Source organism: Cibotium barometz, chromosome 24 (assembly GCF_041138505.1).
Source record: "Cibotium barometz isolate CiBa-2024 chromosome 24, ASM4113850v1, whole genome shotgun sequence".
Lineage (NCBI taxonomy): Eukaryota > Viridiplantae > Streptophyta > Polypodiopsida > Cyatheales > Cibotiaceae > Cibotium > Cibotium barometz.
The window spans coordinates 15,844,110-15,864,081 of record NC_141069.1 but is presented as its reverse complement, the minus strand read 5'-3'; the positions used below and the strand labels follow the sequence as shown (position 1 = coordinate 15,864,081).

Here is a 19,972-nt window from a genome sequence, read left to right as displayed (position 1 = left end):
GAAAGAAGATAAGCTCAAGCAGTTTATTTGAGGTCTAGACACTACCATTAGGTATCCAATACGGAATTTTGAGCCTCAGACTTATGCACGGGCACTGACCCTCGCTCAGAACCAGGAGCTGATGCTGAATGGAGGTAAGTCCAAGCAGGTATAGTCTACCCCAAAGCCCCAATAGTAGTCATCCACCCAACAGTCATGTACCTAGGGTAAGGGGGCTCATAACAAGAAAGACCAAAAGGACCAAAAGAAAAATTCTTCGGGTGAATCGGGCCATAAGAAAGATTCTATGCCCAAAAGATTCCTAAGGAAAAAGCTAAGGAGGGCATAATTGTAGGTTATCCCCAGCTTGATGAACAGACACGGTACTGGACAGAGAACCATTGTTTCTTCTGTCACACTGTGGGAGACGGGAAGAAAGATTGTCCTAAATTCCAGGCTGAAAAGTGTGCTAAGGCATCCACTTCCACAGTGGCCGTTGTAGAATCATCCACACCTCCGCCATCAGCCTCGAATGCCGTTCAGCTTTTACCCTTTTTGAATTCAGTGCCACTAGTCTGACTAGTGGTATTTGATGATAAGCATGAGGGTGAGGTTGAGGGCAAGACAAAGGCTCTCATCCGTGCCTATGGCACTTCAAGGAGACAACAGTTCATTGTCCACTTCGACATGGGCAGTTCAGAGGATGCCGTCTCTCCGCAGTTGGCTACCAAGATGAGCCGTACCTTGGTTCCTTATCATTTGGATGCGGACGGGTTTACCCCTGGTCTACGTACGCACGTTACTCATAAAGGTCTACACGTTGAGTTTCAGGTTTAGCGGGCCACATTTCAGTGGGATTTCATTCTCCCCTCTCTTAGGGTGTGACGCGATCCTTAGGATCTAGTGGTTTAGACAGTATGCACCCATTCCTGATTGGAGGCAGGACACTTTCACCATCATTGAAGGATTTCCTGAGCCTCTCATGATTCGCGGGGATTGGAGCATTCCTGGCATTCCACTCATTTCCCACATTCAGGCCCAAAGAGCAATCAGAAAAGGAGCAGAGTGTGCATTACTATACGACCGCTCTTAGTCTAATGCAGTTCAAATAGCACCTGCAAGGGAGCAACGGATGGCTGGTCTTTTGTCTCAATACAGCAACATCATGTTACAAGACGACCTCCTGCCAACTCTCCCACCTAGTAGACCTGAGGACCATCGCATAGAGTTGGTTCCTGGTTCAGAACCTCCTAGCAAGTTTCCCTACCGCCTTTCTAAGGCATTGGAGAGCGAGCTGAACAGCAATTGGCTCAGTTACTTCGGTCCGGTAGGGTGCTCAACAAGCTAACAGTGAAGAATAGGTTCCCCATGCCCAGAGTAGAGTACATCCTCGAACGACTCAATGGTGCAAAGATTTTTTTAAAGGTAGATCTTAAGAGTGGCTACCATCAGGTTCGGTTCCTCGAGGCCGACATTCCAAAAACAGCCTCTAGGACCGAGCGTGGCCACTACGAATTTGTGGTGATGCCCTTTGGTCTCACCAATGCACCAACGACGTTTAACAAAATGATGTCTCGGGGTTTTCGGGACCTCATTGGCAAATGCGTCTTCATCTTCTTAGATGACATTCTTATCTTCTTAGGGACTGCAGAGCAACATGAGCAAGATTTGGCATAGGTTTCGAAACTCTTGCAAGACAATGAGTTGTTTATCAATGCTATGAAGAGTGAGTTTGGAGTACAAGAAATCCATTACTTGGGATACATCATCAGTTCTTCAGGTATTAGCCTCGACCCTGAAAAGGTACAGGCCATTCTCAGTTGGGATGTTCCCACTACAGCCCAGGAAATCCGCTCATTTGTGGGCCTTTGTCAGGCCTACATCACACATATGGACAAGTTTTCTGACCTTGCAACACCTCTTACTGACTTTCTCAAGGACGTGAAGACTCGTCATCAGAAAGTGACCGTCTTCACGGGCAAGGCTCTAGAGGCATTCCAGGCCATGAAGAAAGTTGCCTCTGAGTCTCTAGTTTTGAAGTTGGCATCATGGGATGATCCTTTCGAGGTGATTACCGATGCGAGTAATCTTGCCATTGGAGTTGTTTTACAGCAAGATGGTAGGCGAGTGGCTTATTATAGCCGCAAGTTGAATAACGCTGAGAAGAATTATTCGGTGTATGACAAAGAGCTCTTGGGGGTGATGACCGCTCTTAAACATTGGAAGCACTTCCTTTACGGGAGGGACTGCACAGTTACGACGGATCATCAGGCACTTAAATGGTTGCAAACCATGCCTAGTGCTCAATGGAGTGACAGGCAGTCCTGATCGAGTCAATTGTTCCAACAGTTTGGGGGAATGATTGAATACGTTTCGGGTAAGCATAACCCCGTTATTGATGCTCTTAGTCGTAAGGGCACTATTGAGACATTGCATGAGTCCACTGTGCTTGAAATTCAAGGCAAAGACTTAGACAGTATGAAGGCATAGTATCCAGATTCGATAAAGTTCGGGACTCAATATCAGTTGGTCCTCAGCTCCGACCCAGGCCATTATAGTATACAGGATGGATGGTTGTTTTTCAAGAACCGCCTTTATGTACTCAAAGATGAGCGTCAAGTCCTTCTCCATGATGCCCATGATTCTCTGGTTGGGGGTCGTAGGGGTATCAACAATACCTTGGAGAAGTTAGAGAGGTCATTCTATTGGCCTAAGATGCGCTGGGATGTCTACCAACATGTCCAATCATGCCAAATATCTCAAAAAGTGAAAGTACCTCATACCAAATAAGTAGGGTTGCTATAGCCTTTGCCTATTCATGAGGGACCCTCTAAGGACATTAGTATGGACTTCGTAGACCCTCTTCTTGCCTCAGCTGGATCTAGAAACACACAGTGTATGACCATTGTTGGTAGATTCAGTAAGTTTTGCATGCTCATTCCATGCAAGGAGACCGCCATAGCCAAGGACACCGCCATAGCCAAGGACATAGCTTGCTTGTTCATTCGGTTTTGGTACCCCATTGGTGGTTTGGCACGGACTATCACATCAAATAGAGATTCAAAATTTACATCCCACTTTTGGACAGCATTGTTTGACAATTTTGGGACTAAGTTGCAATTGTCCAGCGCATTCCATCCTCAAACAGATTGCCAAATAGAAATTTACAATCAATTGGTCTTTGATGTTCTCAAATCATATTGCCATGACCACATGACCAGCAGTCGAAATGGGACAATATCTTCCTTTGGTGTAGGCAAGCCTAAATGATACTCACTCATCGCGTATTGGCCGAACACCATATGAGACAACATTTGGACGCCGTTTCTCATCTCTTTTGACGAGACAGGTGTCACCATCTCTTGAGGCCAATAACACCACCGAGACATTCTTGGAAATCATGGAGTCAGTTAAAGAGTGCCTTGCCAAGGCTCAGGAAGCATACACTCGGCAAGCCAACAAATCTTGGCGAGATGTCTACTTTAAGGAAGGGGATTGGGTATATCTCCGCATCATGAAACAACAGCTAAAGCAAGTGGGCGAGTGTTGTCCTAAACTCTCATTCCGAAGTTTCGGCCCATTTCTAGTCATTCACAAGTTAAGTGATGTCTCTTTAAAGTTAAAGTTGCCGGAAAGTTGGACTATGCACAATGTCTTTCATGTTTCTTGGTTGAAGCCATATGTACGTCCAACATTCCAGGATATCTTAGAAGAGCAACAACCAGATATGATTGGCGAAGTTGAAGTTATAGCATCAGAACAGATTCTCCTCCACAGATGGAAGCATGGAGCCGGTCGAAAAATACGACAATTCTATTCGAAGTTTTAAGGACCGCGGAACCCATGAAGCAGTTTGGCTCGATGAAGAGTTCTTTTAGAAATTAGGAGTACCCCCAGTTGTTGGCGGACTACATGGAAGCTCTGAACCTGCCGCCAAGTTAAGCAGGAGGGAATGTCACGTGCACCTTGCATTGGGGTACACAGTGACACGCTGGCATGATCTTCAGTGCAACATTTGTACAAAAGTAGAACCTTTTCTAGGATTATTTGTCGTATGTCGTGACCCCATTGTGAGCCCTCAGTCCAGGGACAGTCAAGCAGGAGCTAGGTAGGTCAGTCTCTAAGCTTCAGTTGTCAGTCCTCTTAACCCATTTGTAGAAAGCATCATTCAGGAGCATGCATGTGTCAGCCTTAGCAGTTGTTGTATGTAAAGCGTTTTAGGTGCATTCACATAGAAGGGGGGCCAGCCCCAGCTTGGCTAGCCTTGCAAAGGCAGCGAAGGCCTTGCCTCACAGTCGGACAGCACCCGACCAGCAGCTGTGGGCCAGCCGACAGAGACTACAGCACCCGACCTGCAGCCGACAGCCAGGCGACTGGATGTGCAGTACCCGACCAGCATCTAATGCTGGCCGACTGGCAGTTAGCAAGTTGTGAGGGGTACTTTCAGCAGCCAACTAGGTTTTCCCAGTCGTGGAGGTTTCATGCATCAGCCGACGACTGTTTGAGGGGGTGTAAAAAGCATGGACTTATTCCTCCAATGCATATTCAGGTATTTAGCAGAAAATGTCTTCAGTTTGCAGCATCTGCATCTCTAGGCAACAAGGAGGATTCCCTTACATCACAGCCAGCATATGTGCAGTCCTTCAGTCATTTGGACTTGCATCAATGGCCAAGGAGAGTCTTCAACAGAGCCTCGGGATAGCTGGATACTCCGCCAACGTTTGGGCCTCCTCGTCCTTGCGTTGGGCATTCATATCATTTGTACTAAGCATTTTACAGCATTTCTCCAAAAAATAATATAAGCAAATACTTGTGCTTGCAGGGGGGGGGGGTTTCTTTCAGTGGGTATTGGGACCCAATTCGGTGTTGTCTTCTACATTCTACATTCTCTACTCTCTCCCTATTCTCTAAAGTTGATGCCACATATTCTCACCACATAGAGGTATAAAGAAGGCCCTGTTGCGCGTTATCACGATCAACCTCGGTGCATGTAACAATCCATGTGAAAGGATCACACCTCACAGGCAAAACACGCTCCTTTTGTCTGCAAGCAGTGCAAAGAACATAGGCTCGGACCAAATAAACTTTGCTCATGATCTCTGAAAAGATCACTACTCTCGTTAAGAAAGAAATACTCTCCAAAATCTGCAAACTCCAGCTGTAGAAGAAAGTCTCCACAGATACAAAACAGCTCCCGAGGGCCGAAACTAATCCTCAAGTGAAGTAGCTGGAGATGGCTCCCCTTTGCGTGTAGAAAACTCTTTTGGGAAGCAAAACGCAGCCAAAAAATTGCTGTCCAGCAAAAAAACAGCACTCCACTGCTAACAAAAGGCAAGGAACATGAAGAAACCGGGGAATTGTGTAGGCCAGGAACAAAACGCGGGTATAGATGCTCGAAAATCAGCGAAACGTTGACTGAAATCAAAAAATGCAGTGTCCTCCTCAGGTACCAAATTGTCACCAAAGGGCCACAATCCACAAAAAACCCCCTCTGCAAGTGGTATGTGTCCACTAGAGAAGAAAACACAGCCAACAAAGAGGCTGCAAAGCTGAAAATATAGGCCGATCAGCTCCCACACCTCTGATGAGGAAAAAACGCTGAAGAGAAGAGAAGGTACCTTCGGGTCCAAACGATGAAGCCTAGGTGAAGGTAGAGCTAAACACAGAAGTAAAAGGGGCAGTAGATAAGGCAGAATCTGAAACGCAGATCCTGGAAGGTACCACCAAGCCTCAGATCAACCAACCAACATCAACAAATGAGGTTGTAGGAGAAAAAACACAGCAAGTACACTGCTGCTGCCCTGCACAGAGCACGCCGATAGCACTACAAGAGTCCCAAGGACAGACGCTGATGAAGATCGACCACAAAATTGGAATTTTGAGCTATTTGTCGTGTCTGGTTTCTCCTGTTCATGGATTGTCGTGTCTGGTTTCATTGGAAACCATGCTGAGCTATTTGGCTTCCAAGGGACATTGCTCAGACTATCGCTTAAGGCCATCTGGTCACGAGGACTACTTGAGAATTCATCAATAGTCGACTATTTGGGTCATCTGGTCGCATTGACCGCCCGAGTGCGAAATCCAATACAGTCATTTGGGCCATCTGGTCGCAATGACCGTCCGACTGCGAAGTCCAATACAATCATTTGGGCCATCTAGTCGCAATGATTGCCCGACCGTGAAGTCCAATTCAGTTATTTGGGCCATCTGGTCGCAATGATTACTCGACTGTGAAGTCCAATATAGTCATTTGGGCCATCTGGTCGCAATGACGGCCCGACTGCGAAGTCCAAAATATTTGGCATCCTTGCCGTCCAATGGGTCTTATGGCATCGTCACCTCCCGTATACAAATCTGGCTCCTTGGGCTTTTCGGTATATCCAATCTAGACCATTACATAAGCAAGATAATGATCAATTCCATTTCAGTATAAATATATACAATGAAGAGGGCTAGGGGTATAATCCCTCCCTGTTTGATCTGTCTTATTCACAACACGTTTCAAGCTTGTACCTCAAATACATCTGGACCAATTGCTTCCTCATAAGCTCGAAGAATATCTGGGTAGTCCTTGAAGTACTTTTCTAGCATCCATTTTGCATCCATAGGCGAATAATTCTTAAACTTCAAGAGGAATTTCCTGACCACTGTCTTTCCTCTTTTTCTCACTAAATGGAATACAATTTGTTTCGGCTTCAAGATTTCTTCTTGTTCTTCCACTTCTGGTGGATCTTCCAAAACAGGTTCCTCTGGGGGTAGTCTTGTATATGACTTCAATAAACTGACTTGGAAGGCATTATGTATCCTTCAATGATCTGGAAGGTCCAATCGACAGCATACATCGTTGACCTTCTCGGTAACTTGAAAAGGTCCATAGTATCTGGGGGCAAGCTTAGGTTCTTGTGCTCCTTAGCTTTAAACTTTCTAAGTCTGCCTTTTTCAAATCGCAATAAAACCCAATCCCCTTCTTCAAAGGTGACCTTCCTGTTACATTATTGGCCCTCTATGGTCTATTGGGGACGCCCATCCGACCATTGTGCCATACTTGCAATTAGTATCGTGAGTGATGTCATATTAAATACTACATTGTAAGTGTGATTGGCATATGCTTTGCGGGTCTATGCTATGATTAGGTGAGGCAATCAAACACCAATATCAACAACACTAGCATGCGTATACATGGCATCACCCAATCACAGCATACATGGTCTATTGGGGACGCCTATCCGACCATTGTGCCATGCTTGCAATTAGTATCGTGAGTGATGTCATATTAAATACTACATATTAAGTGTGATTGGCATATGCTTTGCGGGTCTACGCTATGTATGCTGTGATTGGGTGATGCCATGTGTACGCATGCTAGTGTTGTTGATATTGGTGTTTGATTGCCTCACCTAATATGTTGACTTGTTGAGTATAGGTGATGAGTATGAGGATGTCGAACGAGGCGTTGTACTTGTGCGAGGGTCACAGAACGAGGTGTCGCACACCGAACGAGGTGTTGCACAGGCATGAGTGTGCAAGGGTCACCGAACGAGGTGTCGCGCGGATTTTGTCATGTGCATGGGCGTTTACATCGCCTCGACATTTATGAGTTATATTTCATTATTGTTGGTTGGCCGTGTGCCATTTATTTGTATTCGTATATTTATGCACCCCGATGTGCACGGGTGTAGTGCGTGTGAACTAGAGGGTCTTTAGAATGGGCAATAACAATTGTTTGCCATAGATAATCTCAAACGGAGCTTTGTCTATAGAGGAGTGAATGGTGTTGTTGTAAGTAAACTCAACCAATGGCAAGTACTTATCCCATTGTTCCTTTGCTTCGAGAGCATAAGACTTTAGCATATCCGAAATAGTGAGGTTTGCAATCTCACTTTGTCCATCTGTTTGAGGATGATAAGGTCCTCATGTTGTCAAAAAGAGCTCTCCAAAAGAAGCTAGTAGTCCGAGGATCTCTATCCCCTACAATGGATTTGGGTAATCCATGATGTTTGAAAATCTGCTGAATAAACAATCTTGTTATATGCTTTGTGCGGATAGTCTTCTTCACACGGGAATAAAGTGGGCTTGCTTACTGAATCTATCAATAATAGTCCATATTCCATTATTCCTGAATCTTGACTTTGGCAATCCAAAGATAAAATCCATAGCAATGTTCTCCCATAGAGCATTCAATGGGTGCAATAGTCATGCTGGTGTTTCTCGATCAAACTTGACCTTCTGACAAACCAAACATTCTCGAATCATAAAGTTCAATGTCCTTTCTCGTAGTAGGCCAATAGAAGTAGCTCTCCAAAGCTTGAAGTGTAGTCAAGGTGTCTCTATGCCTCGTGTAGAAAGGAGCATGTCACTCTTCTATTACTTTGGCCTCAATTTTGTGTCACATAAAACCTAGGTTCGCATCATAAGAAAACTCTACTTGATGACATAAAAAGTCACCAAATCTCTATTTTGCAATCTTCCAAAACATCTTTGAAATCCTTTTTGGTAGCATAAGGATCCTTCATTAAAGTGAAATCCATATAGTAACCCATAGAAACCTCATGGCTCAGGGGTCTCCGAGATAATGCATGTGCTTCCTTGTTGTCTTTGACGTTCATAGGCCATAGCATGGTCTTCTTGGTTCAAGATTGCTCCAATGCAATCTCATCACATTCTACCACAAAAAAGGTCTAGAATAACCAACACCGGTCCTTTGATAGCATAAAGTTTCAATGCCTCAAAGGATTGTGTTTCAACTTTGTTCCACAAAGATTCCACGGCTTTCTTTTGTCAAAACTTGCAATGGTCTAGTATCCATTGCAAACCGCTTGATAAACTCCGTGGCATGATGTCAATCTAATGATCTTCCGATCTGTCTGGCTTCTTGCTCTAGCTTGTCAGGACAATTTGCAGCCTAGTGTCCCTTCTTTCCACATTGAAAACACTTCCCTTCTTTGGCATATTCTTCTCGTTGCTTGGGGGACCATCTTCTTCGAAAGATTGGAGGTTTGTCCTCGCTCCGCTCCTTCTTCTCTTTGAGACTCGGCCCTTGATCGGTCTTTAAAATTCTTTGTTTGAGGTGGATCCTGCTTGTCGTTCTTTGTCTTGCCGTCCATCCAAGGCATGTACAAGGCCTCGGCTTGTAAAGCCTTGTCTTGTTTTTCTTCCAATGTTTTTGGGCTCACCATGTAAATTGCTTGCATAAGCTTAGGTTGCAATCCATTGACAAACGTACACATTTCCATTCATGATGGAATGGGGGTATAAGAAGTAAACTTCAAGAAAACTGCTGAAAAGTTGTTAAGGTATGATGCCACATTCTCACCATCTTTTTGCTTTACCTCATCCCATTCGTTTTGCACATCAACTTCAAAGTTTGCAGATAGAAACTTCTTGTTGAAAAAAGTCACGTCTTTGGCTTGGTCCCTTTTTGTACTACTTTTAGCCACCAATTCAAGACGGCATGCTTTAAATGCATACGAACCATGCAAAGCTTTGATTTTTCAGAGTAGTCGTCACCTCCAAAAGAAGCATCAAATTGCTTGACAAAGGATAAAGCTTTTTGGGTATCCTGCTTTCCATGAAAAGCATCAAACTTGACGGTCCTCTCTCTTGGCTTGAAGTCTATCTTGCCGGTTGGTGTAGTCTCCTTTGCCTTCCTTTTCCTTACCTGTCTTGAAGAAGCTGCATATGAGAGAGCAGGCCTGGGAATAATGAATGGGAGATTTAATTAGGGTTAGAGTTCATGTGGGAGACATACACAGAGAGAGAAGAAGGGAGAGAGAGAGAGAGAGTTGTGGGGATAAGTCAACTCATAGGAATGATTAGTGTGTGACTCCCCTATCACACATGTATATTGCACTAGTACACATAGTGCACTTAGTACATTAAAAGTACTAAGTGTACTATGTACTATAAAACACATGGGCTTGTACACACTATAAGGGTGGGCATAATGCCTTTACCCCAACAACCTCCCACTTAAAGGCAAAGTGCCCTTAAGTGAAGGAAAAGAAAAAATCAGCATGTACATGATAATATACAAGGCCATATCAAGGCTGAAACTGGCCTCATCCAATGCCCATCAAGTGTCTGCAATGAGCAAACCGCTCCGGAGGCAAACTCTTTGTCAACAGATCAGCCGGGTTGTCATCCGTATGAATCTTAATAAGCTGAATTTGCTTGTTCTCTATCACCTCTCTGATGAAGTGATACTTCACATCCACATGCTTCGTCTTTGCATGAAAGACAGGGTTCTTTGCCAACTGGATGGCACTCTGACTGTCACAATGCAACAATGGAATGTCCCCTGTATAACCCAAATCAACCACTAACCGAGATAGCCATAATGCCTCCTTGCAAGCCTCTGTGGCTGCAATATACTCGGCCTCTGTAGTAGATAAGGTAGTGCACTTCTGCATCCTGGATATCCATGACACAGCACCTCCTGTGAATGTAAACACATAACCGGTAGTAGACTTCCGGTTATCTGGATGACCGGCATAATCCGAATCCGTGTAACCATGCACTAATGCATCCTGTTTGCCAAAGCAAATGCACATATCCTGTGTGCCCTTCAGGTATCTCATGACACCTTTCACTGCTTCCCAATGCTTCTTGCCAGGGTTGGCCATGTATCTAGAAACCACTCCCACTGCAAATGCAATGTCCGGCCTAGTAGCAACCATGGCATACATGAGAGTGCCACAAGCTGAAGCATACGGAATCTTGGCCATATCAGCCCTTCCACTATCTGACTGTGGGCTGTCCATAGCATTGAGTTTCACATATGGAGGCAGAGGAGTACTAGTCTTCTTCCCCCCGTCCATATTGAACCTCTGCAAAACTTTGCCAGTGTATTCCTTCTGAGACAAATACAACACATGCTGATTTCTGTCCCGAAGTATCTGCATACCCAAGATGTGATTTGCATCACCCAAATCCTTCATATCAAAGGTTTGATGCAGCCTCTTCTTCAAGGCATCCATCTCTTTACGAGATTTCCCGGCAATCAACATATCATCAACATACAAGATGAGGATCAATAGACTGCCATCCAAAGCTTTCTTGGTGTATAAGCAGTGATCTATGTCACTTCTCTTGAAATCCTGGGATTTCATGAATGTATCAAATTTATGATACCATTCCCTTGGTGCTTGTTTGAGCCCATAAATACTCTTTTTCAGCTTGCATACAAGCTTCTCCTTTCCATTCACTGCAGGTTGTTGCATATATATCTCCTCATGGAGATCACCGTGAAGAAAAGCAGTCTTCACATCCATCTGAATCAAATCCAGATCATCATGAGCAACCAAAGCTAATACAGCTCTAAGTGTGGTCATTATGACCATTGGAGAGAAGATCTCATCAAAGTCCACACCATATTCCTGCTTGAAGCCCTTAGCCACTAACCTGGCTTTGTATCTTGGCTTTGCATCAGGTGCAACTTTGAGCCTGTAAACCCACTTGCATGGCAAAACCTTCTTGCCTGCAGGCAAATGCACCAACTTCCATGTTCCATTTTTGTGCAGAGAATCCATCTCTGACTTCATGGCACGCTCCCAAAGAGCCTTGTCTGCCCTCTGTAAAGCCTCCTTATAAGATGAGGGCTCCCCACAGTCAGTGAGCATCAAGTAGTCAACCCCTGGAACAAACCTGTCAGGGGCTCTGGAGGGTCTTGTGGACCTCCGTACCCAATGACCATCATTTGCAGGTTGCTGTCCAGCCTGCATATCACCTATTGGTGGTGGCTCCTGTTCCATGCCATAAGGCTGAAAAATCATGCCCGGTATCTTCTCTAACTGTGGCATATCCATAGGGATATCTTCTGCCATCTCTGGCTGTCCATTTGGACCATTTTCAGCACCATTTAAGGGCTGGTTTTGCTGCTGTAATGGCTGATTTACAGCCCTTGGTTGTTGTCCATGATGTCCATCATCATCAAAGATGACTCTGCCAGGCTCCTGTTGCCTTGCAGGCTCCTTATACATGCATGTTTCATCAAAAATGACATCATTGCTGCGTATAATCTTTCTATTCACGGGATCCCAAAGTCTATACCCCATTTCACCTCTGTCACCATATCCTAGGAATATGCATTTGTGAGACTTAGGATCAAGTTTGGTGCGCATTTCCCTACGTATGTGCACGTACGCAACGCAACCAAACACTCTCAAGTGCTTGTATGATGGAGGCTTCCCTGTCCATACTTCTTCTGGCACTTTCCCACCAAGCCTCGTGTTAGGTGACCTGTTTATAAGATGAACGGCTGTCATAACAGCTTCAGCCCAAAAACCATGAGGTAACGCAGCATGTGACAACATAGAACGGACCTTCTCCTGAATGGTCCTGTTCATCCTCTCTGCTGTCCCGTTTTGTGGAGGATCATAAGGAGTAGAGAGCTCCCTCTTGATGCCTTTAGCATCACAAAAGTCCTGAAACTGTTTGGACATATACTCTCCACCATTGTCGGAACGCAAAGCCTTCAGTGTTTTGCCAGTTTGATTCTCAACAAGAGCAACAAACTTCTGAAACACTGAGAATGTATCACTCTTCAAACGAAGAGGATAAACCCACACCTTGCGTGTGGCATCATCAATAAAAGACACAAAGTATTTTGCCCCTCCCAAAGAAAGCTGAGGCATCTCACATACATCTGTATGCACAAGCTCTAACTGAGCATCTTTCTGTCCAAGAGCTTTCTTGTGGGGGCACTGTAGTTGCCTACCATATATACAATGCTCACAAAACTGAAAACTTGAAAACTTTAGAGAAGGCAAGTAACCCAAACGAGACAATTGCTCCACTCCTTTGACACTCATGTGTCCCAACCGGCTATGCCACAGAGAGATTTTCGGCAGCTCGGTTGCATTTACATTAGCATGGTGACAAACACCTGCATGCATGAAGTAAAGAGTGTCCACCTTAGAGCCTCTGGCAACAACCAGTGAGCCCTTACTAATTTTCCACTTTCCACGACCAAATGTGGTAACATAATCAGCATCATCAAGCTGTCCAGTAGAAAGCAGGTTCTTCTTGATCTCAGGCACATGCCTGACATCATGGAGCATAAGCTGTGAGCCATCTGAAAACACAAGCCTCACATCACCTCTGCCAAGAATCTTGCATGCATGGTTATCACCCAAATAAACTACTTCTTCATTGCTAGCAGTATACCTGACAAACAAGTCTCTGCAACCTGTGACATGAAAGGAGGCACCTGAATCAATGATCCATGAGTGCATACCATGACCATCTCGTGTAAGAAGTGAATGGGCATCAAGTGAAGACGTGAATAGGACCTCATCCTCACTGTCACCTGCATGTGACACATTGATTTCTTCAATCTTGACTCCACTTTTGCCCTTTTGCTTTACATCTTTGGCTTCATCTTTGTCTTTGTCTTTGCCTTTTCCCTTTTTCTTTTGATCATTTTTCCATTTGTAGCATTGCTTTTTGATGTGTCCTTTCTTGCCACAATAATGGCATTTCAAATCCTTTTTGGAGCGGGACTTGCTCCTTCCCCGTTCTTGGCTTTTACCCCTTTGCTGGGATCTCCCATGTGCATTCATTGCATTGGACTTTCCAACAGAGTTGTTTTTCGTGTTCATCTCCTCTTGAAGGAGAGCACCCTCCACATCTGCATATGACAGCATAGCATTCGAATTGCTAGTGGCTGTCCTGAATGTGTCCCAACTCTCTGGCAAAGTGCATAAGAGAAAGGTGGCTTGGAACTCATCGTCCATTGCCAACTTTTGATTTATAACTTGGCTGACAATACCATTAAACTCATTTAGATGGGCTGTCATAGACGCCCCTTCCTTCATCTGAAGACCTATGAGTTTCTTCAACCAATACACTTTGCTTGAGGCACTTTGCTGGGCATACAAGTCCTGCAATCTTTGCCACATTCCCCAAGCTATCTTCTCTTCACGAATGCTGAAAAGTAAAGAGTCTGACACAGACAACATGATAGTAGATCTTGCCAGCTCATCCATACCTTCCCACTCTTCAGCAGTAAGAGAAGCGGGCATTACACCCCTTTCTTTGATAGGCTTGTGCTGCTTCTTCTGGAGCAACACATTATAGCACTGGGTTTGCCAAATATCATAGTTATGTGAGCCTTCAAGCTTCTTGATGTGAAGCAATGAAGAGCTCTCACCTGTGGTTGCCATAGCAATATGCAACCTGTCAATGCCCGACTCCCTGCAAAATGTACAAACACTGCACCAAAAGCACACAAAGTGCTCACAGTTATTCTCCCAAAGTATATCTCCCACTGCGGAAGCACAAATGCAACTCTACTCCCACTTTATGTGATAAAATAACCAAAATCTGGTTGCTGCAGATTTAGGACAGCACCTTAAATGTGCTCTGTTGCCCTTCCAAAGTACTGTACAGCAATACTAAGTGCTCACCAATGATGTACCAAATCTGTATCGGCAAGTACAGCAACTGAAATTGAGCCTTTTGTTCACTCAAATCAATGTGCAGCCATGACAAAACTTGTACAAAGCTGTACCAAATTTGTACGAGCAGGTACAGTAGCAATAAATGCTCTCCTGGCTGTCCAAATGAGTGAAAATCAGACTTTTACAGTCCCGAACACTGCATACAACAGTCTCGAACAGAAATTGGGCAAAAGCCCCTTGACTGCAAGCTGATTTCTGAGGATTCAAGGCATAAATGTCTTGCCTGCTGCTGTGCCAAGCTCAACAAGCATCAAAATCTTGAAAAGCCCCTTGATTTAAGATCAATTGCTGATCATACATGGTACATTGACGCACATGAAGGCATCCAGAGTCTTCACGGTGCTTTCCCCTGGCCACATATACATCCAATACATGAAAGCCCCTTGATTTACAGGCACATTGAGTGCTTGACAGGCATCAACACGTTGCCCAAAGCATCAAATGCGAGTGCCTGCATGCAAATCAACCAAATCGGCACAAAAGCCCCTTGATTTGCACTGCAATTTGCTGCAATTTTGTTCGAGTGTGCGATTTCTCACATCATACTGCATGTATGAATGCTTAATTGCACAATTACATCAAAAGCCCAAATTTCGACATCCAATTTCTTGCAAATTGATCCTGATTGTGACCAATGTCACCCAATTTTGCCAATTTTGCTCAAAAATTGAGCAATTCGGCACCTGTACCTGCTCAATTGATTGAATTGATAAGAAATTCCCAAAATTGAAGGCAAATACCTCTTAATTTTTGAATTTCTCTGAGATTTGCAGGCTAAATTTTGTTGTTGCAGGAGAGAGGGGGGGGGGCACGTCTGATGCTGATGCAGAAAGGGTGCTGCACGTGTGTTGATGCTGATGCGCCTGCTCGTTGCTGTGCGTGTACGGATGGCTGGCTGTTGCTGCTTCTGTAGGCGCCTAAGATGTAGGCGCTTGGAGGTAGGCGCACGAAAGACAACCTGGGGGAAGCCGACTGCAGAGGCGCCCGCACTTCGATCTCTATGCACGAAAAGCTCCACGCTCGCCTGCCTCCCCTTCGCACTACGGGTTCGCTACGAGCTCGCCTTCACGGGGACACGTGTTCGTCCCACGCTCACGTATTGCTGCCTTCGCCGCCTTCGCCTAGTAGCGCTACACGCTTCCCCACGGAGTCCACCTAAAGGCCTTCGCTCCGTTTGTTGACGCCTTGTGGCTAACGCTCGCCAGCCTGCGCCACGTTCGTGTATTTGCGCTTCGCCTCGTAGGACTCAACTCGTCTAACGCCAGCAACAGTTCTACACATGCAGCACTGCTGGCGTGTGTCTGGATGGCAACCAGCAGAGAAATCAGGGTACGACCAGCAGAATGGCTTTTAAACCAGTAGAGAAAAATCAGCACCAAGAGGGAGAGGATCAAGACAGCTACCTAAGCTCTGATACCAGTTGAATGGGAGATTTAATTAGGGTTAGAGTTCATGTGGGAGACATACACAGAGAGAGAAGAAGGGAGAGAGAGAGAGAGAGAGAGAGTTGTGGGGATAAGTCAACTCATAGGAATGATGAGTGTGTGACTCCCCTATCACACATGTAAATTGCACTAGTACACATAGTGCACTTAGTACATTAAAAGTACTAAGTGTACTATGTACTATAAAACACATGGGCTTGTACACACTACAAGGGTGGGCATAATGCCTTTACCCCAACAAATAACCTCCCTGTTTCCTCCACGAGAAATAGACCTGGCAGCTCTAGATTCTTCTGCAATGGTGACTCCTTTGGCCCGATGATAGGCCTTCGGCTTCGGTGGCTCGATCCTTGATGAAATCTTCAAATATTTGAGCCCTTCTTTAGTCCTGTTCCCTCTTGGTTCTCCAAGCAAGGACTTCTTCGTCTTTGAGAAATCGCGTGAACCGCTCAAAGTCATGGTGCTCTTCTGATGACCCTGGTTCCCATCTTGAAGTCCTTGATCGGCCTCATAGTTGTTCCCTTCATTGGGCCCATGGTATCCCTCTATTCTTGCCATCGTTCTGTCACCCCAAGAAAGTTTCTCTAAGAGAAATCGTGCTCTGATACCACTGTAAGCCTAGCAGGGCGTGTCGTGATAGATTCAAATCCAAGTCCAAGAATCACTCGCTTATTGCATGAGTAATCTCCAGAACTCCTACAGTCTTGTCAATAAAGAAAACCATGGAAAAGCTCTTTATGGCAAGAAAATTGATATAAACGTTGTTTTAATGGATTTCAGGCGCAGGATCCAGATGTCGGACATAGATGGCACACCGGCAACAACAGCACACTCGCAATCTCAGGGCCTATCACAGCGCTTCCTTTTAGATTTCTGGAAGAGACTTTGGGACAGCTTTCCACTGAGGAAGATCACTCTCTTACTTTGGTTGACCGCACACTAGAGTCTGGCAGTGGGTGCTTGGCTGGCAGTTGGAGGTCGGTCAATAGCTTGCCTGAGGTGCGGCCACTTCCAGGAGTCTCAACGAAATTGCCTTTGGGATTGCCCGAAGGCTTAGCAGATTTGGGAACGGATTCCCCGCATCTTTGCTATGGACAGGGCATTGACCCGGATTATCACTTGGGGTACTGTCGCTTGGGCCACCGAGGCTAGAGTGGTCAGGACTTACGAGGAGGATGGGGGAGGCCATGCCCTTCAGGTCTTCCACTATCGTATTGCAGTAGTACCAGTCACAGTCCCACCTGTAGGGTCTGGCGATCAGGCTCATGCCAGCGCTAGGAGATTTGCAATGGCATAGCAGCCTAGCACAACATCTGGTGTGCTAGATGTAGCGAGGCCATCGAGGGTATCCACACTCTGCGGTCAGGGGGGGAAGCTGCAAGGAGGTTCTAACCGCATGCGGAAGCGGTGGGAAGCCTTCTTGAGACTTTGGAGGCTTGGCCCTTTCCTCACAGATAGAGGCGGTGACCCCGTTTGGCATTACAGGCCACCTGTGTGGTTGTTTCTCCCCCTCCCCTTATATGAGATAGCCTTCTCCTCATAGAGCGGCCCGCCGGAGGAGAAGCAACTCTCCCCCTTATGATCACTTGTTTCCCGCCCTTATATGATGCGAGTTTGTATTTAGCCCTTCGTGGTTGTACTTAGCCCTTTGTGGCTGTTTTCTCTTTAACTAATTGAAGGTTTCTCTTTTTCCTGGAAAAAAAAATGGTTTACGGGCGATAAAAAAACCACCAAAAAGCAATTTTTAGGGTTTTTGGAGCAGTTTTAGGGTTTCTGAAATTTAGTTCATACAGCTTTGCACATGTCTGTGAAGCTCCGGGGTTTTTGAAATTTTCAGACCGTACAGCTTGCTTTTTGGCCTTGGAGTTGCTTTTTGGAGTAGCAGCTTTGAGCTTTTTGGTCCGGCCCAGTCTCCTCTTGCCAGTGGTGCCATTGGCTAGTTTGACTTTTTGCTTTTTGACCAAAACTTGTGCTTTTTCTTAATCAAACCTTTTTTTTTCAACTGGCCTTTGGCCCAAGATCCTCCCATAGTTACCGGGTCCGTAGGTGGCCACTTGTGGGCGCTTATTTATCCACCCGTAGGCGATTCCTCCGAGGAAGCACCAAGGGGGGTTTTGAACCCAGAACCTCTTGGTCCTAGGCAAACACCCTCACCACTTGAACTATCACCTCATTGGCTTCTTAATCAAATCTTATGGACCTTGTTCCCATGTCTTCTTCCACTTGTTTGGTGTTCGGGCATGGGTTTCATCGTTTGAAATAGAGCTAGGAGGGCCAAATAGTTACACATCCATTCACATCCCCAAATAATCTTAGCTTTTATCCATTCCAATTTCATAACATCCTAAGCTCCTTCTATCTTACTCCCACATTTATGTGCCCCATACGTGACCATATTTCAACACACTTCTCCCATGGATCTTGGTATCAAACTCTCCTCTTCTGGATCCGATCCGACAGTAGATACACTTTTTTATAGGAAATTGGTTGGTTCCTTGATTTGGTTGCGTAGCACACAGCTTGATTGTGGATTTGTGGTGGGAACTCTCAGCGCTTTGATGCAGGCACCTTTGGACACCATAGTAACCATAAACGAGAAATAGGAGCGGAAACGTTCGAGGAATGGAAACAGGGAAACGAGTTTTAGGGGTGAAAATGGCCGTTTCTTGTGAGAATATTACTTGGGAAATGAGAAACGTCCATGGAAATGGATGGGGTCTGGAAACAGAGAAACGTGTTTCTAGAGACCGAAACGGCCGTTTCTTGTGACTATGTTGGACACTCATTGGCAGGCACCACTCCGCGCGTTGCGATACTTGAAAGGTACCAAGGATTTTGGCATTGTCTACGAAGAGGGGGACCAGTTTACGTGGTTGGAGCAACTCCGACGGGGTTGGAGATGTGGATTCTTGACGATTTACTACAGGGTATTGCTTTACTCTTGGATCTTGAGCCATTCCATGGGCGAGTAAAAAGCAGCCTGCGGTGGCGCTCTCATCGACTGAGGTGGAGTATTGAACGGCTTATTCGGTTGCTTGTGAGGTGATTTGGTTGCGGCAGCAGCATCAACCTACCCTTATCTCGTGCGACAATCAGAGTTGCTTGGCTATTGCTAAGAATCCAATATTTCATGCGCGGACCAAGCATATAGAGATCGAGTACCACATTGTGTGGGGCAGGTAGAGTTTTGTTTGTAGATGAGTGGATAGAGAGGTAGCGTATATCTGGTGTGTCATGGGGCTTATCTTATCATGAGGTAGATAGACTACCTGATATTAGAGATAGAGTTCAGACCTTTTTGTCGATAGGTAGGGAGTGCGACCTCGAGCAGAAAGCCCCTTTCTATTTCTAGGTGCTCCCACCCTGTTATGGCAGTGCATATCTATAGTCGATATATTGCTGCCTATGGGAGGATGCTCAACCATCGACAGATCCCATTATACTTTGCGAAACAGTTATACGCTTAGTTTGTTTTGGAACATCAGGTGGACTACACAAACCACCGGCATGGTGGTGGTGCTGGAAAAGGGCGTATCCAAGACCAGGGTCCCAGGAGACCTTCACCAGCCTTGGAGGCAGGCATTATCCATGAATATTGTCCTACCTAGGACAATGTTGCAGACTTATTTACCAAAGGATTATATCAGTCAGCTATTGGCGTTCATGGCAGCTCGTTGGGTCTTGGGCGACCCCCAGGATCTGAGAGGGAGTGCTAGCATATATCATCTCTTATTGGTGGCTTTTCTGGTGTTTACGGGGGCCATTTCTATGCTTGGCAGTCCCCATATTTCCCCCCATTTGGGGTTCCCTCCTATTTTATGGGCCTTTGATGTGGGTTGCCCACTCTTTTTATGGAGCTTTACCTATTTTCAGGTCGTGTAGGAGACTAGGAGGTAGTCGGCCAGCTCATATTGGAGTATATATATGTGCTGCTCTCGGCCTCTCTATCCATCATTCCTTGATCATTCTTTCTTGATCACTTTGGTGAGCACCTTCAGCCCTCTATCTGAGGAGTCCACTCCTCACCTACGGGCTGGTTGTATCTGTTAGCAGTCATCTTTTGTCCCCACCATATTACTCAGTAGGGAG

General features: G+C 45.5%; 1 protein-coding gene across 1 annotated transcript in view; it reads left to right on the top strand.

Moving 5' to 3' along the window:
• LOC147624931 (serine/threonine-protein kinase STY8-like) overlaps positions 1-19,972 on the top strand; it is a 93,894-nt gene that overhangs the window by 5,020 nt on the left and 68,902 nt on the right. The window lies entirely within an intron of this gene.